Source organism: Falco peregrinus, chromosome 8 (assembly GCF_023634155.1).
Source record: "Falco peregrinus isolate bFalPer1 chromosome 8, bFalPer1.pri, whole genome shotgun sequence".
Taxonomy (NCBI): domain Eukaryota; kingdom Metazoa; phylum Chordata; class Aves; order Falconiformes; family Falconidae; genus Falco; species Falco peregrinus.
This window is the reverse complement of record NC_073728.1, coordinates 21,419,678-21,437,381: the sequence shown is the minus strand read 5'-3', so window position 1 is coordinate 21,437,381 and position 17,704 is coordinate 21,419,678. Positions and strand designations below refer to the sequence as shown.

Below are 17,704 nucleotides of genomic sequence, written 5' to 3'. Positions count from 1 at the left end.
CTCCAGGTGACAGCCTTCACTCCTGCTACCAGGTACAGTTTATGTGGAAAACTCTTCTGTACTACTCCAGTCCTTCTAAGCTAGTGGGATTTCATTTATACATGTCTCCTACAAGTGTAATCAGACTTCAGCCGTATCACCAGCAGGCTGGAGCTAAAGTCTGTCTCAACAGCTGCATAATACCTTTTGGCAATTCTGCTGGTCACTGCAATAGTTGTTGCATCTAAGTGCTGATCATAACATCTCAAAGAACTAGTTTAAGTGGAAGCCTTATCTAATACCTTTTGTCCTGTCTCATCTCTATCACTTAAGTATTTGTGTTTCCTCATTGCCTGTTGTGTCAGACCCCAAATACTGTTGGGTTTTTGTTTTTTTCCACACAGTGAGCAGTTTCTTTTCTCAGCTGCTTGGAGTGTGAAATCCCTCTGCCTTGTTAAGTAGGGGGCTCACTGTTTCTCAGAATGTACTTTTGGTTTACCTTTGTAAATCCAGTGTCACATACCTCAGAATTAAACCTTGGCATGAGAAGAAGGATGTTCCCTCTTTTCTTTGCTGTATACAGAGAAAGGATGTTAGTATTGAGCTTCATAAAGTCTCACAGGTTAAACGGTCTTTCCTGTAACTTCCTTACTTCCACAGCCAGTCTCCTCATCAGTATTGTTTTCTAACCCAAGAACAGTAGAAATAGAAGTTTTGTCACATACCAAATCTAGAGCAACTGCTGATCATAATCAGATGCCTTGAACTAAAATCCTTGAGTAGTTTTTTTTTTTATTCTTACTGTATGGCACAGTGTCCTTTGGAGTAACATCTGTAGTTGGCATGTTGCTATGCTTTCCAACAGCAAGCTGCAAACTTTTGAAGGTGTTGTGGTGTTGTGTTTAGCAGATAAAGAAAGATGCTTAGTCTGAAGTCATGCACTTCTGTTACCCATTGTAAGGTCTTTTGCTGCTGACTATAGATCCAGCCTTTTCATAGGTTTGAGAGCAGTGGAAGTAAGGCACGTGAGTAATTCTGCTCAAGTTAACATGACTTCACATTTGGAGATGATTCAGTGGTGCAGATTTTAAGCTGTAATCTCCCCACCAAAAAGTCAGAAACATTGGGAAGTCAACAACTTCCCACTTAAAATAGAAGCAAGGACCTTGAAGTCATATTATTGCATTCTGTCCCTGTTTTTTAACTCCTTCAACTAGATTTAATGAAATCGTACCTTAATCACTTCTGGCAAGGGTCTCTTAATGACGACTTTTTCCCCCAGGAAAGAGAGTAAGGGGAGGATCAGGACTTCAGATACACCAGGGGACTGACAGCCAATGTAACCTTGTTTCAATTTCATATATTCAGGTGTTAATGAACAGTTATGAATAGGCATATTAGCTTTATTTAAAACATTGACACATGGAGTTCTTTAACAAGTACTGACAGCAGACAAGAAGACAGATGTACCATGAACATCTCCAGCCTTGCATATAATTAAGAACCATTAACATGTGTGTGACATACTGTAAAATAAGTAAGGTAGTTTCCTGCTCTGCCCAAGGCTGCTCTGGGGCAGTGGTGGTGTTCAGTGGTTGTGAGTGCAGGGCCGTCCCTACAGCTCTGCTTGAGAAACTCCGTGAGCACGTGCTGAAGAGGTGCATTTTGCAGCTCGAGGCTCTGCTGCCACTCCTGGAAACAGCTGCTCAGGCTGCAGGGTCAAGGTAGGAGTGTGGACGAAGCGTTAATGTTGAATGTTTCAGAGCTTTCATGGGGTTATATAGGGGGCTGTTTCTCAGCCCCTGACAGCCATCTTTCAAATCAATCCTGTCCAACAAACCCAGTCGCAATCGGAGCTGCATTTGTTCCCTGGAAATAGCTGTGCAGGGCCACGAGATGGCGTGCAATAGTTCTTGCTGAATTTACGGGATTAGGCTCAGCAATGAGGGAGGGTGGGTGGTTCCCGCCCCCGCCCAGCAGCAACTGTAGTCAAATGGATGCCAGCTGGATGCTGAATGATAGTACTTTAAGGAATCGCACATAACTAAACCAACTGATTTGAAGGCTGAAATGGGCTGAGCTTAAGCTATTTCTAAATTCTAGAATTTTGCTGGCAGTTTGCTGACTTAAGCCAAGCTAACCACGGGGCAGAGTGAAAGTTTGTTTTGAAGAAAGCAGATCCTTACAGGCAGGGACCTGTTCAGGATACCATCATGCTGAAGGAGAGGCCTGGGTAATATTTCCAACTTCTCAGTGATGCAAGTGCTGATTATGGAATTAAATTGAAGGGAGCAGGATAAGAATAATGTTGGATTGTGGCACCCTTTCTTGCTCAATTATACACAGGCTTTGGCTGCACTAGTCAAATAACTGCTTGCAATCGCTCCCTTCCATGGAGGCCCCACTGGCACCATGCTCAGATTCTTTGGTTCATCAGTTGGACACGTAGATTCAGTCTCATTTTAGATTTGAATCCTGCAATGGTAGGCAAGAATCAGACTGCAAAATAGTTATGAACTACAAACACTTACAGATGAAGAAACAATCTCCTGCTTTGTAGTCATGCTCTGTACGTTCTTCATGGTAGCGCCAGTGGCTTAATACTTATTTGTGCAACCCAGCCCACTATGTCTTGCACTGTGCTTCGAGTTCTAGCAGTAACTTTAGCTCAGAAAGCAAAAATCTTCATACTGATTTGCCTGTAACGTCTGTGGTAGAAACTTTTCTTAGCTGTGGTATAACGGGGAGCCAGCACCTACCACAGCACAGTTTTAAAGTTAAAGACTTAAGGTGCAAGAACCAATCTCAAAAAAACCAAAATCAAACAACCCAGCACCCCAATCAAACAGAAAACTTCATTTAGCTCAGGTGAATCTCCTAACAGTCCTGCCCTGCAGCCCTGCTGAAAGTTAAAGCATAGCAATCTGCCATTTTGTAGAGTATCTAAGTAAGAGATTTACAGATGGTGGCTAGAGAGTTAGTAAGCTGAGCAAGGAACAAACACATCCTTTTCCAGAAGCCTCAATTGGTGTTTATCCTTAGGCCTTGTGAATACATTTTGTTGCCAGGGTGCAGCTAGCAAATCAGAATTTCACTTGGGTGGATGACTGGTGTTTCTTAGGAACAGCCTTTGCACATTATTTCAGTTGCAAGTTAGTACCAAAGAGCTGGTTTTGTGCTATGACATACTTGGCATAACTGCATTAAGACTTAGAGTTCAAAAGCAACAGATCTGGCATGTGGAGACCTGCTTTGGCTGAGAAAGGTTAGGTGGGGTGCATGGTTTTGCTACCTTACGGCAGGAAGGTGCAGTCCTGTCTCTGTCCATTGGCCACACGCCTGCCTCTCCACTGCTTGCCCTTGCACCTGGAAAGGCAGAATTTTGCTGTAAGAGGAGGCTGCAAACATTACTGTGCACTGACGAGCTGACTATAGCCCTATCAACTAATCATATTCTCAGCCTTGGAACGCTCATCCTGTGGGATCAAAAGGTATGTTTCATCCTTAGTTGTGCAATGTAGTGTTTTTAATCTCTGAACGGTTTCCTGTATGAGGTTCACAGTTAATCCATCTTAAAAGCTGTATGCCAGCATTGCTCAGCTCACCCATAAGACAGAGCTTCAGAGACCACAGAGGTCAGGCTCACCTTGGGCAACCCATGGCAACCGTGAGAGCCACTTCTGCAAACAAAACAACCCATTTTAATAACAGTCTACTTGTCTGAGAGCTGTTTACTCTGCCAGCAAGTGGTTGCATATTCACATACTTTGCTCATGGCCCTTGCAGCTTAGGTGAGCTATGAAACTCCAACAGGAGCTAAAAAAAGGAAAAGAGTGATGAACTCCAGCTGCTAAGTCTATAATCAACATAGGCTTGCTAGTTGTGTAAGAAAATACCACAATGTAAGATTACAATATTAGCAAAAGCGTTGCAGAGCTATAAGCTTTATGTTTGATGAGGGGCAGTGGATATAATGGGGTTCACTGAGGGTCAACTGGTCTGGACCTTCTGATGTGCTGCCTGGATCCTGCTCCCTGAAGATATCTCTTCCCAGCCCTTGCAACTTATCAGTCAACATCCTCTGCTGGAAGCTTTCATGAACAAACAGCTCATCTCAGTGTTTTTTCTCCATTAGAACAATCACAAATAACAAATCTTCAGCCGACACCACTACATTCTCACCTGGTATAACAGTAATTAGCTTCCAGTTCTTTGCACTGGAGAGAGGCAGTGCATAGAGACAGTTCCGTAGCTAAGACTTGGCAGTGAGCATTTGCTACCATCTCACCTTTAACCTTCAAGTTGATTTCCCCTGAAAATCTGTTTTCAGAGTCTTCAAAACAGTCTTTAAAAACAAACTGAAGATTTCAAACCTCCCATCCTGGCATTTCTAAGAACCCATTGCAAGGGCTTGGAGCTGTGCACGTACCATGTGCTTGGGTTGGCACCTACCATCAGTCAGCGCTTAAACAATCTAAACAAAGAATCTGGGAACAGAAGCTAACTCAGAAAAATAGTATAACTTAAGAAACATTAGAACTTGTAAACAAAAGTTGACATTTTTATAAACAGCAGCTCAGTATTAACAGTTACTAGGCATCAGTCAAGTTTTATCAGCTGTAATGCTAAAAGCTAGAACTGTAAGAGCAGGTAGGAGAAGCTATTATTGCACAACACTGTTTATGCCCTCAGGTGTTTGTGTTCACATGAAACAGGGAACAGAACAAGTGTGGTCCCAGGCAGTGACACTACTTTACCAAAGCTCAGAAATCTGACAATGGGAGATGTTTTTGTACATATAAACAGTACTTGGGTAAAACCCTTTTAGAGAGCGACTGCAACTGCTAAGAAAATAGAAACCAACAGGAAGTCTGCGTGTTGCCAAACAACATGCTGGGCACTGGAAATGGCTGAATTTGTAAAACAATTACCTTTTGTTTCAAGGTTACATTTTTATTTGAAACAGATTTCTTACCCATCTTACCAGTAACACCTATTCAGAGAGAAGACAAAAAAAGCCAAAAAAACCATACTTGCTTTCTGGGTAGTAACTGTTTAATAATGAAAAGGAACTTACTGTTCCTAACTCACTTTTTGACTGCTTTACTGCAAAAAAATTGTAACAAAAATAGGGGTTTTCTGGATTGCACTGTGCTTCTGAATATTTTTAGCCTAGAAGTACGCATCATAAAGGAGTAGGAAGACTGTGAGGAATTTGGGGTGAAATATCAAGAACTCTGAGGAACTGAACCAAATATTTTTCAAATGCTCCTTGGAAACTGCCATACGTCACTCATATGGAGGCATGCTCACGCATCTTTACTTGGCAGATTCACATTGATGGGGTTCAGTATAAGCACAGTCTGCTCCAGAGTCTCACCAACTTGCAGAACTACTTGCTTCAGCCTTGAATCCTGCCCTCGCAATGCCTACCTGTCAGCCCACAAACTTCTGCCTTCAACAGCTCACCACCATCTCTCACTAAGTACATTACTAGTGTATTACATTCTTTAAAGGACTTGCTGCCTTGACAGCTGCTGCCATATCCCATGCTATAGAAGTAACACTTCAGAATAGGGCCTGAGGGTGTATGTGACCTGTATCATCTTCCCTCCCTTTTCTCTCTTCACCTTATTCCCCATGTAATTTCTAGATGTGGTCTTGCAGTATCATTCAGAAAGAGTTGTTAAAAACACAGCAAAATTTCTTGTGGTGTATAGGGAGAGAGATGCTGAAGGAGAGCTGTTAAAGGACAGAAGCCAGATGGCTTTCCCCTTACTAATCACTGCATTTGGCACTCTGCTTGGCTACTCCACTGAGCAGAGAGGTCCTACTGTCACCCCTTGCCTAGGACTCATTTGCCATCCTCCCATGGCAAGTTCCCATGCTTTTTGAACTACTTCTTCTTGGACGTCCCAAGAAAGAAGCAGAAGTCAGCACCCACATCGACTGCCTGGTGTACTCTGCACACCCTGGTCAGCCCCTCTTCAGCTGCAGCCTGTGCTCCATGTCAGAGCTCTGCAGCTTCTGCAGAAGATGAGGTCTGGCCTGGGGGGCGGATCATGAGTCAGCTGGTGGGCAAGAGTGCCCACAGACATTGCCCCGCACCGACACCCAAGGCACCAAATCCCATCACTGTGAAGGCACAGCAGCAGTTTTCAAGAGTCAGATTAGCAACAAGCAGCTCACTCACACTCACATCTTTTGCTTGCTAAAGGTGAGGAACCACACTGTCTTCAAGGAAAACTCTTCAAAGGGATTAAGAGTAGTAGAAAACTGTTGTTACTGCACACAGGGCTGAACCTGAATAACCTTTATGACTGATTGCGATGCTGAGAACAGCTCATGAGCCCAGTGCAGTTTCAAGTGCAAGGTCTTTGCTCCTAGCCCCCTGTGCTATGCAAGGGGGGACATTGGCTGTTTAAACAACAGGTGCACATCACTAGAGGAGGGTATTTTTGATAAGTCTTATATGCATTTCCATATAAAGACTAGAAATGTGCTTTCTGAAACATAGACAGTATTTAAATTAATTAGGCAAATAACAAATAATGCCCTCAGCCTTTTGCCTGCAGCAATCTCTGAGTGCTGGGCATATGGCGCCTTTCCAGACCTCGTGCAGCCAGTGAGGCAGAGCTGCTGATTATTATTTCACCCACCTTTGGCAGGAAATAAAACATCTGTTTAATCCTGACAGTGGGACTCCCCAGCAGATAAACTAAGATGGTTAGAAAGGAATGTAATTGAAAATCGTGTTTGAGATATCGGAAGGCATTGATGACAGACTTTTCAAATCTGACAAGACTTCAGTCACTGATATTTTGAGAGCTGTGGGATTTTTCATGGCTGTAGCCAGTCAGGACCTCTGTTTCACAGCTCAGAAGGAAATCTTGCTTTTGAAAAAGGGCATCTTTTCAGCTGGACTCAAGGGACAAGTGGTTGTGGCTCTGGACTGCTCACAAGTGGAGCAGCTGTAATCGCTGCTGCTCTCAGTCCCTCTGGTTACCAATGGTATTTCTCGTTGCTGTTTAACCACAAGGCAGTGTTAAGTGCTTTGAACACTTGGACTATCAATGTGGAAAAGCAGCATAAGCACACATGTCATTCTGTGAAATATATAAGCAGATGAAGATATTTTTGGGGGTGTGGAACAACTTCTAAAATGATCTGTTCCCCTGGAAAGTTAAAACCAGTATTATTGACTATGAATGAGTAGCCAGTGGGCTGACTGAATAGCTCAGCTAGGCAGTGATGAAGGGGAAGCACAGCCACGTGTTTCACCTCCTAGAACAGCAAGAAACGCCTAAGCAGTTGAAAGAGGCAGCCTCAAAAAGAGGGAGGGGTATTTACTGCAAGTGATATAGCTGGAGTGGTCCAGTAAAACTGAGCAAAAGGAAGTTTAGACCAAATGCTTGTAATAATTCCTATGTCTCAGATTAATGTGCAAAACAGTCTTAGCAGGGAAGTGTTCAAATCGCCTTCCAGAAAAGGGCAACCCAAAGAATAAGCCTGTGCTGAATTACTGGAGCAAGATGAAAAACATTTGCTGTTTTGTGGGATTCATCTCACTCTACCCTCTTCATATCCAGCAGAGCCTGCTCACAGACACTTTGAACTGGTGCTCCTCTTTGAACTGGTTTGGCTCAGTGGGTGGATGGCCATTTAGTTAGCAATGGTCACTTTGGAGGGAGGAGGGTTTGGGGAATCTATTCTATGGGCAGTCACTGAGAACAGATTCCAGCTGGCTGCAAGCACTCCCACTAGGATGTGAAGTCTTAAGTGTGAACAGCGAAGTCTTAAGTGAATGATGCTTCTGAGCGCCCTTGTCAGCCAGTGAGCTCAAGCACCTTGGCACACATGGCAGCACTGAAATGTATGGTCTGTCACTGTGCTGCCTCTTAGGAAACAGCTGATTTTGCTGCAGTTTGCAGCAACAGATCTGGACTAAGACCTCCAAAAATCCATTTGAGGCAGTAGTACCTAATAAAAGGAGCCTGAGTCCAACCAAAGACAAACTGAAAAACAAAATGGGTGAACTCGACTTTGCCTATTGCACCCACTTCTCTACTGGCTTTGACTGGGTCCAAAAAAATGTCCAGCCCCTGCTGCTGCAGGAAGCTGTTGTCCTTTGCTCAGCCATTAAAATCAGCTATTGGAGCAGAGCTATAAGAGAGGCTGCTGCTCTGGTGATGGCCTCAGAGCTTTGAAGGCCAGGCAAGATGATTACCATCTTCCACCCTGACCTGCCACAGTATGCCCACTGCAAAATGTCACCAAGAGTTCCTGTGCAAGCTTCACATTCCTGGATGAGTTGGAGAGCATACTTTGGGAAGGAACTCAAACTTAGTTCATAGTGGTGGATTATACACCTACTACGATTAAAACTCCTGCTGTGTTTTGTTTCCCTCACTGGAAGTAAGGGGCAAGCTTTTCTTTCCCGTTATGATCTTTGTAATACTGTATGAAATGGCATTTTTTTCAAGAGTACACTGCAAAGAGTGCCTTGCTTGACTGTTGGCCACACATTCACAGGTGTCTTTTCTGTCAGTTATTGATGCTATCAAGAAAGCTGCAGCCCTTAAAAGGCTTCCAGCTGAATTTAAGCTCCAGGCCATATACTTTCTCTCTGCAGGGTAACTTTTACCATCAAATCTCACTGGAACAAGAACGCTTTAAAACTAGGAAAAAATGAATGAGGAAATCAGTGATACCAATTATACAGCAAATGAAGATAAGTCCCTCTGTCTCATTAGCACTGTTTAATTATGCTTGGATTCAAATTCTAAATATAGTTCATAAGCATTCACAAGGGCAAGTGTTTGCTTCCAGTGTTGTAATCCTGTCCATATCTAATACTTCCCTCTCCTTTAAGATCAACAGTTTTAAGGACCTGTCTACTTGAGTCATAAAGAAGGAACATGCTGACATGTCACCCTTAGAAGTGAAAATGTTGGTTAAGCAATGGTTTATGTTTGACATTTGCGTTGCTGTGAGACTCCAGAGGTCTCAGCTGACTTTTCAGCTTCCTATACTAGGTCTGTGTGAACACATGGAGAGAGTCCTTGCTACAGGGTCCTACACGCTTAACAAGGCAGAGGCAGTATACTTGCAATATGCTTGTGTGTATATATTAATATGTGTATGTGTCAGTCTGTCTATCTGTCTGTCTACGTCTTTAAATGCAAAGCATTAAAGTTTGCAGGAATTTGAGTTATTTACCCAGTCTAGGTCAAGCACTTGACCCAATCCATCCCTCTTTGGGATTACTTTTAACCTCTTTACCAGTTTATCACTGCAAACCTGGTAACAAATATTATTTCTAACTACTTGGTCCAGTTACTAGTAGATTTCAGCAGGATTTGAGAAAGCCCCCCCTAAATATCTGGGTCTTCTGCCAAGGGGTTTAGCTGAGAAAAAGTGGAGACTCACTCCCTGGAGAAAAAGCCTCCAGAGCCAGTTCTCTGCTCACCAAGAGGAAGCCTACCCTTAGCCCATGGACAACGTACCTGTCCAAAACATCAGCAAGGGAGTTACTCCAATGTGAGAAAGGTGAAGATTAAACAAGCATTTCTGCACCAGCCAATGCTAAAAGGAGGGAATGGGGCAGTTCAGTGGGGAGGAGAAAGCAAACACCCTTTTTCCCTTCCCAGTCTGGTTATAAATTCACAGTGTTAAGAAGCTCCATCTAAGAAGACAAACATTTCCAAAACATCATCAGCATTTCTCAAAGCACAGTGAGTGCAGACATGCTGCCTAGCATGGCACCAGTCTGCTAATCCTTCATCAGTGGTTTTGTTTGACTCTGAAATACTATTAATTAATCTAACCACATGTAAAGACTATTGATCAAGTGAGAATTTTACTGCCCTCGAAACTACAAGTTTGTTGCACTTATGAAAACATTTTACATTTGCATCCTGGATTCATACGTATCTGCCAAGAACAGATGTAATTGCTTAGTCACAGTGCACAAAAGGCATCTGATGCTCAGTGTAGGCTCAGCTTTGGGTGTCCAAAGGACAGCAAACATAGATGCAGTATTAGATATGAGCTTCAGATGCTTGAATTTGTGCAGGACCTATAGGAATAATCACTTTCATGCCCATGGGATATGGGATAATTAGAACACCAGGTTCTTCCTACATTAGTTTAGTCAAGGAATGCTTAAAAAAAATGGTGTTTTTTTGTAACTCCTACGCTCTAGAGGTAATTATGCAGAAGAGGAGCTGAATGTTTAAATGCTGGTAGCACCCAGATTGCTGTGATAGCAGCTGTGATTATTGATGTTTCTTGGAAATTTTGGTTCTGTGTAATCCCTCAGCAGACAGTACAGTCCAACATGGACTGTGTGCTAGGTCTCTCTCATATGCTAAAAAAAGAATTGGCTTGGTCAAGTATTTGCGTGATGGCACAAAAGAAACGCTAAACTAACCAGCTACCTGAGGGCCCCACAGGAAGTGGTGTTGACTCCCAGGGGGGTGTTTCCTATGTCTCCTACTGGTGGCTTTGCCTGCTGCTGCAAAGCATCTCTGCTGTTTGCTGTCGGGTGAAAGATCACCTCTCCTCATCCTCTTGCCCTCCTCTGAACACAACTAATTTTGGTCAGTGAATGAAGCTAGTATGCCACCCACAAGGGCAGGATTAATAGCTGTTTTGTGGAGGAATGCTCTTTGTTCCAAGCTCTGGCTGAAAAGTTTCCTCCTTGTCAAACCAAGCAGAGACCCACAGACAACACTGAAAGCAGACTCTAATCTCTGGCAGTTTAGAGGGGTGTAGTGCAAACATGAAAGAACATAACTGCTGGATGCAACTCATTGCTTTAATGAGAACATGCCCTTGGGGTTTATGACAAACAAATTCCAGTTGCTTTATTGCATTGTGTCTGAATTTCCCCCTGTCGTTTCAGCTGGATACAGCACACTGTTGGATCGTGCCTGGAGAAGGAAGCTATTTGTGTAACTGTGGATGGAAGGAGAAAACCCCTGGCAAGATGTCCACACAATGAACAATTGAGAATACTGGTAGGGTAGCCTCATTAAGAGAGGTGCTCCTCCCAAGGGAAAGCCAGAGCACCAAAGCCCAGCTGTGAGGGTAAGCCTGCCTCTGGGGAAGCCCCTCTTCCTCCAGGGGCTCTAGAGGGAGCACAGCCTGGCAGCGGGGCAGCCTGAGCTGAAAGTGAAGACCTGTCCTGCACCAAGCTAAGACACTGCCATTTCCAAAAGTGTCTCTCCCTCTGCTTCCATGCCCACCTGTGCCCACACCCATGTGGCTGCTTGCAGCCTTGGGTCAGCTCTCAGTCCTGGCTGAGAAGTAACCCAGGCAGAAAGAACGCTGCATTTTCACCCAGGTCTGCCCGCTGATGAGACCTAGCACACAGCTGCATGGTGGATGGTCTGGAGGCAAGCGCAGCAGTGGGTGTGCAGAGCTCAGGGGTGAGCTCTGGGTTAACTTACACTGATGGCAAGAAACACATCTCCAGCTAGGACTTTAAACCTGAGTGGTATTAAACCCTGGAGGAAGACCAAGAGCATCATAGCTCTCACACTTTAGCCCAGTAGTATAAAATAGCATTTTTCCCTCCAGACACACAAATGAGTGCAAAACATTTTAAATTATTAAGATAGACATTTCTAACACACAACCATACCCTAATGAATCAACTTATGTGAAGCACTTGGATAATTTTCACATCAAATATTTGCCTTAGGTCAAAAATACAACAAAATCTTTAATGCTAAAAGGATATTTAATTGCCCTAAAACACAACAGCCATGCTATTAGGATTAGTAACTACCACATTATTTTAAAGTGAAAAACTCTCTTGCAGATCATATACTGTAGTAGCTATCAGTTTCTTTCACCATGTTAGAGATCAGTTTAGAACTACATCCTTTCATTAATTCAACTTTATCAGCACAATGTCCTAGGAATAACGTGTTAGAAATCATAAGCAGTGACCATCACAAGGAAATGTGTGACCTGAAAATGATAAAATGATACTTCAAAAGGCTTCTTAGTTGTGATTATCATAGAATGGTTTGGGTTGGAAGGGACCTTAAAGATCATCTAGTTCCAACCCCCCTGCCATGGGTAGGGACACCTTCCAGTAGAAGGGGTTGCTCAAAGCCCCATCTGACCTGGCCTTGAACACTTCCAGGGATGGGGCATCTATAACTTGTCTGGGCAACCTATGCCAATGCCTCACCACCCTCGTAGTGAGGAGTTTCTTCCTTACATCTAATACAGAGCTACCCTCTTTCAGTTTAAGGCCATTACCCCTTGTCCTGTCACTCCATGCCCTTGTAAAAGGCCTCTCTCCAGCTTTCTTGTAGGTCCCCTTGAGGTACTGGAAGGCGGCAGTGAGGTCTCCCTGGAGCCTTCTCTTCTCCAGGCTGAACAACCCCAGCTCTCTCAGTTTGTCTTCATAGCAGAGGGGCTCCAGCCCTCTGATCATCTTCATTGAATCGAATCGTGTCATTTCAAATGACAAGAATGGCAGTAATAAGAATAAAGCCCAGAGCAGAGCAAAGAGCTGAATTACAATATTTCCAGCCATTTTCAATTATAAATATATTCTGTGAATATTGCTTCAAACTATTAGGTATCAATCAATGCATTTTATAGATTCATCCACTATCTGAGCACCTAAAAGTCTAAAGTTTCTTGATAAAAGGCTAGGGCTTGATACAAAATTTGGGAGACAAAATTCAGAATTGTTAGAGTTAAGTTATTTTATGGATCTTTTTCCCAGACCCTGCAACTCAATACTGCTGTGAACTCCAAACAGAACCAAGCTTCACTCGAGGAGCTTTGATTCTTATTTTCAGACTGTTGCTCCAAGTCAGATGGATTGTAAAAACTGCTAAGTTTTCACCCACCCTTTGTTATAAGCTACTCCTTCCTGCTTTACATAAACTATAGGAGAAAGTTTTCTCTAAGTATTTGTTGAAACGATGGCTAGCCAAGTACAGCCAAATACTAGCAAATACCAATACCCCATGCCAATTCCTAGGAAAATTAGTGTCATTAGTATTTAAATCCTCTGCCTGTAGAGAAGCCCTGGTCCAATATCCCAGAAGGATGAGCAGTCCTGACAGCTCAGTCACATCATCAGCTGCTCTGATATTGCCACGCCCAAGCACAGTGTCAGGCCAGTGTGAGGTGCAGATCAAATATAAGCAGATGGTAGCAGTCTGAATTTGCCTTCTTTTGGCATTTGCCATCTAGTGGGTGCTGGCAAACTGTGTGCTTCCTTCTCCCCTGGGCTGCTAGCAAGTATGTCTGATGCAGATCTCCAGTGGCAAGCTGAGATTTGATCTACCTCCCTGATTTTGGGAGGGGGCAAATTTATGAGCCGCAACATGTTGTTTATAAAGTCATGATGGTTCAGGCACCACTACTTCCCCCTTGTGCCCTGGGCTTGCTTTCTGTATATCTGAATATGAAACACAGTGTAAAACTTTGCCACTAGCTATTCACCTTATATCTACTCAGTGCATAGTGGCTGAGGCTGAAAGTGTTCTGGGCATACAGCAAGCTATCTATGTGAGCAGAGCTGAAGTTTCATTTCAGTCACACCATCCATCTGGAGCCTTGCCTAGCTGACTCCTGCTTGCTTTTCCTCAATTTCAAATAGGAATGGCTCATATTGGCTTTTCTCCATTATCTCTGTGCCCCATCTGTGTTGCTCCTTAGTACAAAACTAGCAAAATCCTTTGCAACCTAAGTAATCCTTTGCAAAACCCGAAAGGAGAAAAACATGACCTGAGTCACAAAATGAAAAAAAGGAGGCCTTCACATTGCTGCCTGATGTTAACAGAGCACATCAAAGCATGCCCCAAAATAGAAAAGCTATCTCAACATAATTCAGCTGAATTCCTCTCAGTTGTCTCTGGGATAGAGAAAAAAACCCAATCTTTGCAGTTTTCACCATTAGGACCATGTTTTGTTTAACATGCTACCTATATATTAAGGTTTTCATTTTACCAACATATTAAGGTATTAAAAGTTAAAATGGATTAAACACACAGGAATTCTGACAGATGATAAAGGACAGGAGAGGAGTAGTTCTTCTATTTTATCTGTATGGGTACACCTTTATGATATGCTAATTTGTTAGATTGGAATGCCTTTGGGCTCAGTAATGAAACTGTCCTGACATCTGACAGCTCTAAGAAGACAATTTATGAGACCAAGCTCAGCATCTGATACATCCTTATGTAACCCTACAAGCAACATGAGGATTTTGTGGTATCATATAAATATACGTGAATTGACATTTAACCAATGGAATAAAATGTTCCAAACTCACTATGGGCAAGTGCTTATGTGTCGTTTGCCAGCTAATATGTTACTTACCTGGCTTTGCAATAGAAGGGCATGCAGGGAAGGTATTCCAATGCTCAAATCATTGATGTGAGCTCTGCCCGCTGCCAATGAGCCACAGCTGCAAGCCTGAAAAGAACCATTTGTGCACTAGTTAGGGTGATTATTTTTGTCATGAAGAAAATTTTCCATTATGCAAATGTACAAAGCTGTGCAATAACTCTTCATGTGGCTGTTTAGAGGGACAAACCTAGGCGAGTGAAAGAAGCTGCACCTCCTCGCTAAGTCAGCCCCGTGTATGTGACCATTTGGCAGGTCCTGTTCCTCTGTCATGCTCAGCCCAAGGGTGGATGGGGTAAAAGGCAGAAGCCTGGGAGCATGAGGGAACACGTTTGACAACTTTGAATCCTTTAAGTTCTTGCTAGTCCCATTGGTTTTAGGGGAAACTGCTGTTCTACCAATGAAGGCAAGCAAAGATCTACTGGATCTGCTCACACATGCACAAAGCAGCGCAGTTCTTGGTACTCTGTCCTGTAAAGCCCTTACCAATAATAACAGGGAGTCAGTTCCCTTTTCCAGTTTTCCTTCCGGGCCTGCTGAAATCACGAGCCTGTCCCAACAGGTTAAGACACAAGAAACCGTATTTCCTGTCTTTGTCTTGCATTCACACCACTGAGAACTCTTTTCTGGAAGCGTTAGTGCGGTAAGAATAGGAAAGAGCTCAGGCTGCAAAATTAAAATTTTGCATTCAAATAGTATTTCTCAAGGCCTTGTGCACATCAATCCACTATTACACGGATACCTACAGGAATCTTTGCTAGCAGTCCAACTGCTGACCACTGCACGTTTCAGGAATGCATCCTGCACACATCATGGACTGTGGCTACACAGTGACATCCTGGAGCCCTCCTGGGCACAGCAACAGCCCAGCTGTCCTAGAAGTTGCAAGGCCAGTGCCTGAGGCCTGGTAGATGCACATTTAAGCATCACAGAGTCTCTTTTTCTACCAGCCCCAGTTCCAATTATTTCATTGCAGTGAAAGGTGTGCACACAATATATACATTTAGGTTAAAAGGCATTTGGGTAACAGGAGACACATATTGCCAGATCCTACCTAGGAGTACTACAGTCTGAAATCTCATCTTTGCATATATTACATACCAGCCATGGACTTGTAGATGTGTGTAGCACTTTCAACCCTTCACCTGGAATCATCACAAAAATAAACCCTATGCTTGTACATACAGCCAATGCATTCAACTTAATATACTGCCTTTCATAGAGCTGCATACGATTGATTTTCTAACTATCATAGTTCTGTATTAGTGAACAATATTTAGAAGGGGCTGGTTTGAGAGTACATAAAGACTCCTTTCCTTCTGTCCTGAACTATAAATATTTCAGAATTTCAACATTAAAAATAAACTAGGATATTGATTCAGCAAGGTACTGACAGTTACTTCTAAGTGCTGAAGCACTGGATCGTGCTTATGTCTTTTTGATCCATAGCTGCTCCTGGACCTTACTGAAGTCAATGGCTCTGCTAAGGACTGTCCTTCCAGTCTCGGTGAAGGGAGCACTTATGCAAGCCCCATGTACATCAATGCTAAAAATAACAGGAAGTCACAACCCCAGACCACCTGCAAAACTGATTTGAACCCTGTATACGGGTAAACAGGTTTTCCAAGAGTAACAGCAAACACAAGGGTGATGTCCAGGTACTGCTTATGTTTTTTATACTGAAAATACAACTGCCAGACTACAAAAACAGTGCCAGGCTTGGGGCTGAGGCCATGGCATTCTCTTCCTGGGAAACAGTTGTTTCACTGGGCTGCAGAGTTGTGCTCTGCTGAATACTATGGCATAGCCTCCACACAGAAGCAAGAAAACACCGTACTTTTCTAGCTGACCTGCTGGTCTGATAATAACACATCCTCTGAGGATATATCAAATGTGGTCTTGATCTCCATCACTTTTTAAACAGAAAACCCCTGTGTGTGTGTTAATGTTGCACAGAAGATACCCCAGGTTTGCACAAGGGGATTCTGAAATGTAAATATTGTGTAACTTCTTAATGATACCTGTTTAGCTCTAGAGACACCAGATACAAAAAAGATTTCTAGGGAAAGCATTATCCCTTGATTTATGCATAGAATTTTACTGGCTTGGGAAACATAGCACAATGAAAAGATCACAAGGTGACTCAGTTACTTAGAGCAAAATAGAAAAAAAATATTTCTTCAACAGCAAGTTTCCCTAACATTCTGTTGGAGTTGAATATCTGAAATAAATAATGCAAGAACTTCACTTGTTCAGAGGATAATAATCTTAATTCAAAGGAATACTCAAGAAGCATGCATGAAGTTCAAAACTGAATACATGGAGGTACACAGAAAGCAAGGCTCATGCACTACACATGCCACTGAACTCTGTGCTATAATGCATATGATCAGAAATAACAGGCTTAATAAGCAGCAAGGACGGCATGCTAGGAAAAAACTGGAGTATATTGCTTGGTAAGTAATGCAGCCTTCACTGATGGGCATCTTTAAGGATAAGGTGGACAAGTTTGTCAGGATATAAATAAACTTGAGCTAAACTTGGGTACTGGCAGAGACTGGAGAGCTTTTCAGGAACGCTTGCCTAGTAAGTGTGGAGGATCAAGTAAAACTTGGTTTTTTTGTGTGGAAAGGGCACCTGGAACTACATTGGCCTCAGGTGGTGGGTATATAATGCCAGGCCCCCAGGCTGGCTGGTGACTCAGGGGGAGCTCTGTTTATCTTACTAGATTCCTTTAATCAATCTGCGATCACAGACATGAAATTGCTGGATTATTCATTATCTCTGTGAAAATGTTTACAGTCTGATCTTTCCTACAAACACAACACAGCCCTCAACTCTACAATCCATGGCTACTGGAGCCGGGTAAGCTCCACGCCTCCGGAGAGGTATACACACCCCAAAGCTCAGGGCAGGGTTGCACTGGGACTGTGGAAGCGACAGTGCCCTGGCCCTGGCGACATGGCAGCCGGCAGCACAGGGTGCGAGACCGCCACCGCGGAACACGGCCACTCTGCGGTGCCAAGCACCTCGCCTGCGAAAGCAGGGGCCTCCCTCCGACCGCACTCGATAAGTAAGAAAAAATATTAAAAAAAACACAGCCGTAATTGTGAATCTGTGTTTTAGACACCAAAAATCAGGAGACTCTCTTACCGCTCTGCCTCCAAATCTTGAGGCTGCCGGGTCTCCCTTCCCAACGCAACGCCCCACTTCTGGGAAAAAATCAGCAAGTCCTGAGGGCTCCTTGAAGAGAAGTAACTGTCCCGGAGACACCTCTCGCCCTTCCCGGCGGGCTGTTCCCGCCCTCCGCACAACACCTGGCGGGAGGGGGGGGCGGGAG

The 17,704-nt window shown here is 43.5% G+C and overlaps 1 long non-coding RNA gene across 2 annotated transcripts; it reads right to left on the bottom strand.

The window, feature by feature from the left end:
- Positions 1-358: 358 nt before the first annotated feature.
- LOC114012076 (uncharacterized) lies at positions 359-17,676 on the bottom strand. Of its 2 annotated transcripts, XR_003554308.2 has the most exons (4): positions 17,518-17,676; positions 14,338-14,433; positions 3,272-3,345; positions 359-2,454 (listed from the first exon to the last, which is right to left on the bottom strand). It is a non-coding gene; the product is annotated as an uncharacterized LOC114012076 (long non-coding RNA). The 2 variants fall into 2 exon arrangements; XR_008748436.1 differs by lacking the exon at positions 359-2,454 and having other exon boundaries at positions 2,530-3,345.
- Between the last annotated feature and the right edge of the window lie 28 nt (positions 17,677-17,704).